This window comes from Triticum aestivum, chromosome 5A (assembly GCF_018294505.1).
Source record: "Triticum aestivum cultivar Chinese Spring chromosome 5A, IWGSC CS RefSeq v2.1, whole genome shotgun sequence".
In the NCBI taxonomy this organism is placed as follows: Eukaryota; Viridiplantae; Streptophyta; class Magnoliopsida; order Poales; family Poaceae; genus Triticum; species Triticum aestivum.
This window is the reverse complement of record NC_057806.1, coordinates 409,661,044-409,667,360: the sequence shown is the minus strand read 5'-3', so window position 1 is coordinate 409,667,360 and position 6,317 is coordinate 409,661,044.

Below are 6,317 nucleotides of genomic sequence, written 5' to 3'. Positions count from 1 at the left end.
AGTGCCCAGTGCCAGTTCCTGTTTGTTGCATGTTTTTTGTTTTGCAGAATATCCATATCAAACAAAGTCCAAACGGAATAGAAACTGACGGAGATTTTTTTGGAATATTTATGTTTTTTGGGAAGAAAAATCCACGCGAGACGGTGCCCGAGGTGGCCACGAGGTAGGAGGGCGCGCCTGCCCCCTTGGGCGCGCCCCTGACCCTTGTGGGCCACCCGTAAGGTGGTTGATGTCTTTCTTTCGCCGCAATAAAGCTAATATCCGGATAGAGATCGTGTCAAAATTTCAGCCCAATCGGAGTAACGGATCTCCGGGAATATAAGAAACGGTGAAAGGGAAGAATCTGAGAACGCAGAAACAGAGAGAGACAGAGAGACGGATCCAATCTCGGAGGGGCTCTCGCCCCTCCTGTGCCATGGAGGCCATGGACCAGAGGGGAAACCCTTCTCCCATCTAGGGAGGAGGTCAAGGAAGAAGACGAAGGGGCCCCCTCTCCCCTTCTCTTCCGGTGGCGCCGGAACGCTACCGTGGCCATCATCATCATCATCATCAAGGAACAAGAAGAAGGAGGGGGGCTCTCTCCCCCTCGCTTCCGGTGGCACCGGAGTGCCTCCGGGGGCCATCATCATCACCGCGATCTACACCAACACCTCTGCCATCTTCACCAACATCTCCATCACCTTCCCACCTCTATCTACAGCGGTCCGCTCTCCCGCAACCCATTGTACCCTCTACTTGAACATGGTGCTTTATGCTTCATATTATTATCTAATGATGTGTTGCCATCCTATGATGTCTGAGTAGATTTTCGTTGTCCTATCGGTGGTTGATGAATTGCTATGATTGATTTAATTTGCTTGTGGTTATGTTGCTGTCCTTTGGTGCCCATCATATGATTGCGCGCGTGGATCACACCCTGGGGTTAGTTGTATGTTGATAGGACTATGTATTGGAGGGCAAGAGTGACAGAAGCTTCAACCTAGCAAAGAAATTGATGCATACGGGATTGAATGGGGACCAATATATCTTAATGCTATGGTTGGGTTTTACCTTAATGAACATTAGTGGTTGCGGATACTTTCTAATAGTTCCAATCATAAGTGCATAGAATTCCAAGTCAGGGATGACATGCTAGCAGTGGCCTCTCCCACATAATACTTGTTATCGGTCTAGTAAAGTAGTCAATTTCTTAAGGGGCAATTTTGCAACTCCTACCACCACTTTTCCACACTCGCTATATTTACTTTATTGCTTCTTTACTTACAACATCCCCTACTTTTTATTTACATACTTGTTATTATCTTGCAAACCTAGCCAACAACACCTACAAAGTACTTCTAGTTTCATACTTGTTCTAGGTAAAGCGAACATCAAGCGTGCGTAGAGTTGTATCGGTGGTCGATAGAACTTGAGGGGATATTTGTTCTACCTTTAGCTCCTTGTTGGGTTCAACACTCTTACTTATCGAAAACTGTTGCGATCCCCTATACTTGTGGGTTATCAAGACCTTTTTCTGGCGCCGTTGTCGGGGAGCAATAGCGTGGGGTGAATATTCTCGTGTGTGCTTGTTTGCTTTATCACTAAGTAATTTTTATTTGTTGTTCTTACTTGGTCTCTATCTTTAGTTATGGATATGGAACATGAAATACCAAAAAAATTAGGTGTACTTGCTACTCATGGAGATGGGGAACCTCCTAAAACCCTCGATGCTGGTTATGCGAAAAATATTATGTACTACTTTAATAATCCTGAGAAAACCCCATTCAATTATGTAATGGGAGTAACGTCGGATCAACGTGAATACTTTAGAGATTACCGCTTGACACAAAAAGGGAAACTATTATGGGATCAAATTCATATATTGAATTGGTATGCTAGGCAACTATGCTTGAGATATGATTATACTTGTTGCTCTAAGGTGAAGGCTCCACACCTTCCCTTTTCATGTGAATTTAATGATAATGAAACCTTGGCTTCTTATGATAGAGGTATATATGATTACTATGATGTGGAACAAATAGAAGAATTTGTTGCTTTTATGGGTGCTTATGAAATTGAATCTATGTTTAAAGAGTTTGAAGATTGTGATGATGTTGTTTATAGACCTGAAAATTTAGCTATCCTGAAATATTGTTATGAGAATTATGAATACAATTACGAAATTAATGCGCTTATTGAGAAAGTCTCCGCTGTCCAAGAAGAGACTAATATTTTGCAGGAGTTTATGGAAGAAGAAATTGATGAAACTTTGAGCTCAGCGGATGAAAAAGATGAGGAGGAGAGCGAAGAACAAAAGGAGGAAGAGCGGATTAGCTACCCGTGCCCACCTTCTAATGAGAGTAACTCTTCAACTCATACATTGTTTAATTTCCCTTCGTGCTTACCGGAGGATGATTGCTATGATGATTGTTATGATCCCGTTGATTCTTTTGAAATATCCCTTTTTGATGATGCTTGCTATGCTTGTGGCCAAGATGCCAATATGAATTATGCTTATGGAGATGAACTTGCTATAGTTCCTTATGTTAAACATGAAATTGTTGCTATTGCACCCACGCATGACAGTCCTATTATCTTTTTGAATTCTCCCGATTACACTATATCGGAGAAGTTTGCACTTATTAAGGATTATATTGATGGGTTGCCTTTTACCATTGCACATGATGATTTTGATGAATATAATATGCATGTGCTTGCTGCTCCTACTTGCAATTATTATGAGAGAGGAACTGTATCTCCACCTCTCTATGTTTCCAATATGATAAAATTGCAAGAAACTGTTTATACTATGCATTGGCCTTTACTTTGTGTGCATGAATTGTTCTTTTATGACATGCCGATGCATAGGAAGAGAGTTAGACTTCGTCATTACATGATATATGTTACTTTGTGCTCACTACTAAATTATAAATCATTGTTAATTAAAATTGGCTTTGATATACCTTGGGATCCGGGTGGATTCACTACTTGAGCACTATATGCCTAGCTTAATGGCTTTAAAGAAAGCGCTGCCAGGGAGACAACCCGGAAGTTTTAGAGAGTCATTTATTTCTGTTGAGTGCTTTTATATAGTTTAAAAACAACGAAAATAAAGAGGGGAAACCAAAACTTTTTCAAAAAGGAAAGCGGAAGTGAGAAAGACAAGCATTGTTGAAGTGGGAGCTAGCCTTGAACTTTGTTCATGCTCACGGAAACTTTGTGAATCTTGATTAAATAAACTTTTCAATAAAAATAATTATCCCCTTGTACAATTCCATTGTATTATAAAAATAATGTGCCAAGGTTTGCCTTTAGGATGTTTACATTTGCTTGATGGTTTGTACGGTGCAGGACAGAAACTTTGGCTGTAGTGCGCGATTTTACATTTTTAGCTGGAACGTCAAATGGTTCTGATTATTTTTGCACTGTCTTACTATACAAATTGTTTATTTTTACTAATTTTGGTAGAATTTTTCAAGTCTCAGGAGTATGGTGAATGTTCAGATTATTACAGGCTGTTCTGTTTTAGACAGATTCTGTTTTTGATGCATAGTTTCTTGTTTTGATGAAACTATCAATTTATATTAGTGGATTAAGCCATGAAGAAGTTATATTAAAGTAGACACAATTTAAAAACAAAATATGAATTGGTTTGCAACAGTGCTTAGAGTAGTGATTTGCTTTATTATACTAACGGATCTTACCGAGTTTTCTGCTGAAGTTTTGTGTGGATGAAGTGTTCGATGATCGAGAAGGTCTCGATGTGAGAAGAAGGAAGAGAGGCAAGAGCTCAAGCTTGGGGATGCCCGAGGCACCCCAAGTAAATATTCAAGGAGACTCAAGCGTCTAAGCTTGGGGATGCCCCGAAAGGCATCCTCTATTTCTTCAACAAGTATCGGTATGTTTTCAGATTCGTTTCGTTCATGCGATATGTGCAATCTTGGAGCGTCTTTTGCATTTAGTTTTCATTTTTATTTTATGCACCATGGTGGTATGAGATAGTCCTTGGTTTATTTATAGAATTCTCTATGCACTTCACTTATATCTTTTGAGTATGGCTTTATAGAATGCTTCATGTGCTTCACTTATATCATTTGAAGTTTGGATTGCCTGTTTCTCTTTACATAGAAAACCGCCATTTGTAGAATGCTCTTTTGCTTCACTTAGATTTGTTAGAGCACGGGCATATCTTTTGTAGAAAGAATTAAAATCTCTTGCTTCACTTATATCTATTTTGAGAGATGACAGGAACTGGTCATTCACATGGTTAGTCATAAAATCCTACATAAAACTTATAGATCACTAAATATGATATGTTTAATTCCTTGCAATAGTTTTGCGATATAAAGATGGTGATATTAGAGTCATGCTAGTGGGTAGTTGTGGATTAGTAGAAATACTTGTGTTGAGGTTTGTGATTCCCGTAGCATGCACGTATGGTGAACCGTTATGTAACAAAGTTGGAGCATGATTTATTTATTGATTGTCTTCCTTATGAGTGGCGGTTGGGGACGAGCGATGGTCTTTTCCGACCAATCTATCCCCCTAGGAGCATGCGCATAGTACTTCGTTTCGATTACTAATAGATTTTTGCAATAAGTATGTGAATTATTTATGACTAATGTTGAGTCCATGGATCATACGCACTATCACCCTTCCACCATTGCTAGCCTCTCTAGTATCGCACAACTTTCGCCGGTACCTTAAACCCACCATATACCTTCCTCAAAACAGCCACCATACCTACCTATTATGGCATTTCCATAGCCATTCCGAGATATATTGCCATGCAACTTCCATCATCATGATATACATGACTTGAGCATTCATTGTCATATTGCTGTTCGCACACGAACACGTCACGTGTACCCTCGACGCCGGGGGTGATGCACCGCAGCTCACGTCGAAGGAGACCCGACCAACAGCGCGATACGCAAGACAGTCGGCGGGCACTTTTGTAGACCCGAAGCCCCACTTGCCCGGGAGGGACCCCGTCAGGGCTCGCGGCGGCTATGGGCTGCCCTAGGTCGATTCGCTCGCCCCTAGAGCCTCGTGGATCGCTGCCCTCCAATGCGAAGAACGAACGAAGAACGAGAAAGAAAGATACAAGGGCAGGGGATAAAGATAGATGAACACAAAAGTGTAATAGATTGATTGGTTCGATTGGTGTTGTTCAATCGGCCATCACCCCCAACATATTTAAGAGGCGGCTGGACTTCCCGTACAAGTAAAGGATTCATCTAGGCTTTCCTTACAACAAAAATTACATCAATTCACGTCCTAGAGTCCTAGTTCTATTCCAACTTGGATTCAGTCTGAATCTGGCCCAACTTCTGTCTTCCTCCTTGTGCAGGCCGCCGAGCCTCCATATGACCTCCGATCAAGACGGCCCAAATATCAAACTTGAGCGCCTCGACGATACGAACAACTCTCATGTTGATCACTTTTTCAAATAAGGCCATCTTGAATACTTTTCGAGGTCGTCTTTACCTTCCAGTCGGACTCGATCTTGAAGTAGACTGAATTATCCGAGTCTTTTAGTGAATTTGCAGGTCATATACTATTTCTGATGATGATGACTCCAAAACCAAAGTTTACCGTATTGATGATACGCACAACTTCTGTATTGAACATTTCTTCATCCGACGTCATCTTGATAAACTTTCGGGCACATGTTCAGTTTCACTCGGATCCGAGCTCATCCACTCGGATATTAGAGACTTCCACTCGGACCATCCGACTCGACCTTTTCACTCGGAAAACAATCTTTCACTCGGATGACTATATTTTCACTCGGAAGACAAACTTTTACTCGATCGGTAGGTTTTCACTCGACCTTTTACTCGATCGGTAGGTTTTCACTCGACCTTTTACTCGATCGATAGGTTTTCACTCGACCTTTTACTCGATCGTTAGGTTTTCACTCGACTTTTTACTCGATCGGCAGGTTTTCACGAACCTTTACTCGATCGGTAGGTTTTCACTCGACCTTTTACTCGATCGATAGGTTTTCACTCGACCTTTTACTCGATCGTTAGGTTTTCACTCGACCTTTATTCGATCGGTAGTTTTTCACTCGACCTTTTACTCGATCGGTAGGTTTTTACTCGGATGGTAAGCTTTTCACTCGACCAAAAACGTAGCCTGATCTTGATTTGTCTCCCCAAGTCTCATACGACCTCGGATTGAGATGAATTATATATGAAAATCGATCGGCTCGACGAGACGAAACTTTTCTGTGTTGAAGGTTTTTCAATTAAAGGCCGTCTTGAAGGCCGAATTGCTCACGCTTTGCATCAGACACTCATCAACGTGTGTCTGGTGTCAAGCGTAACATT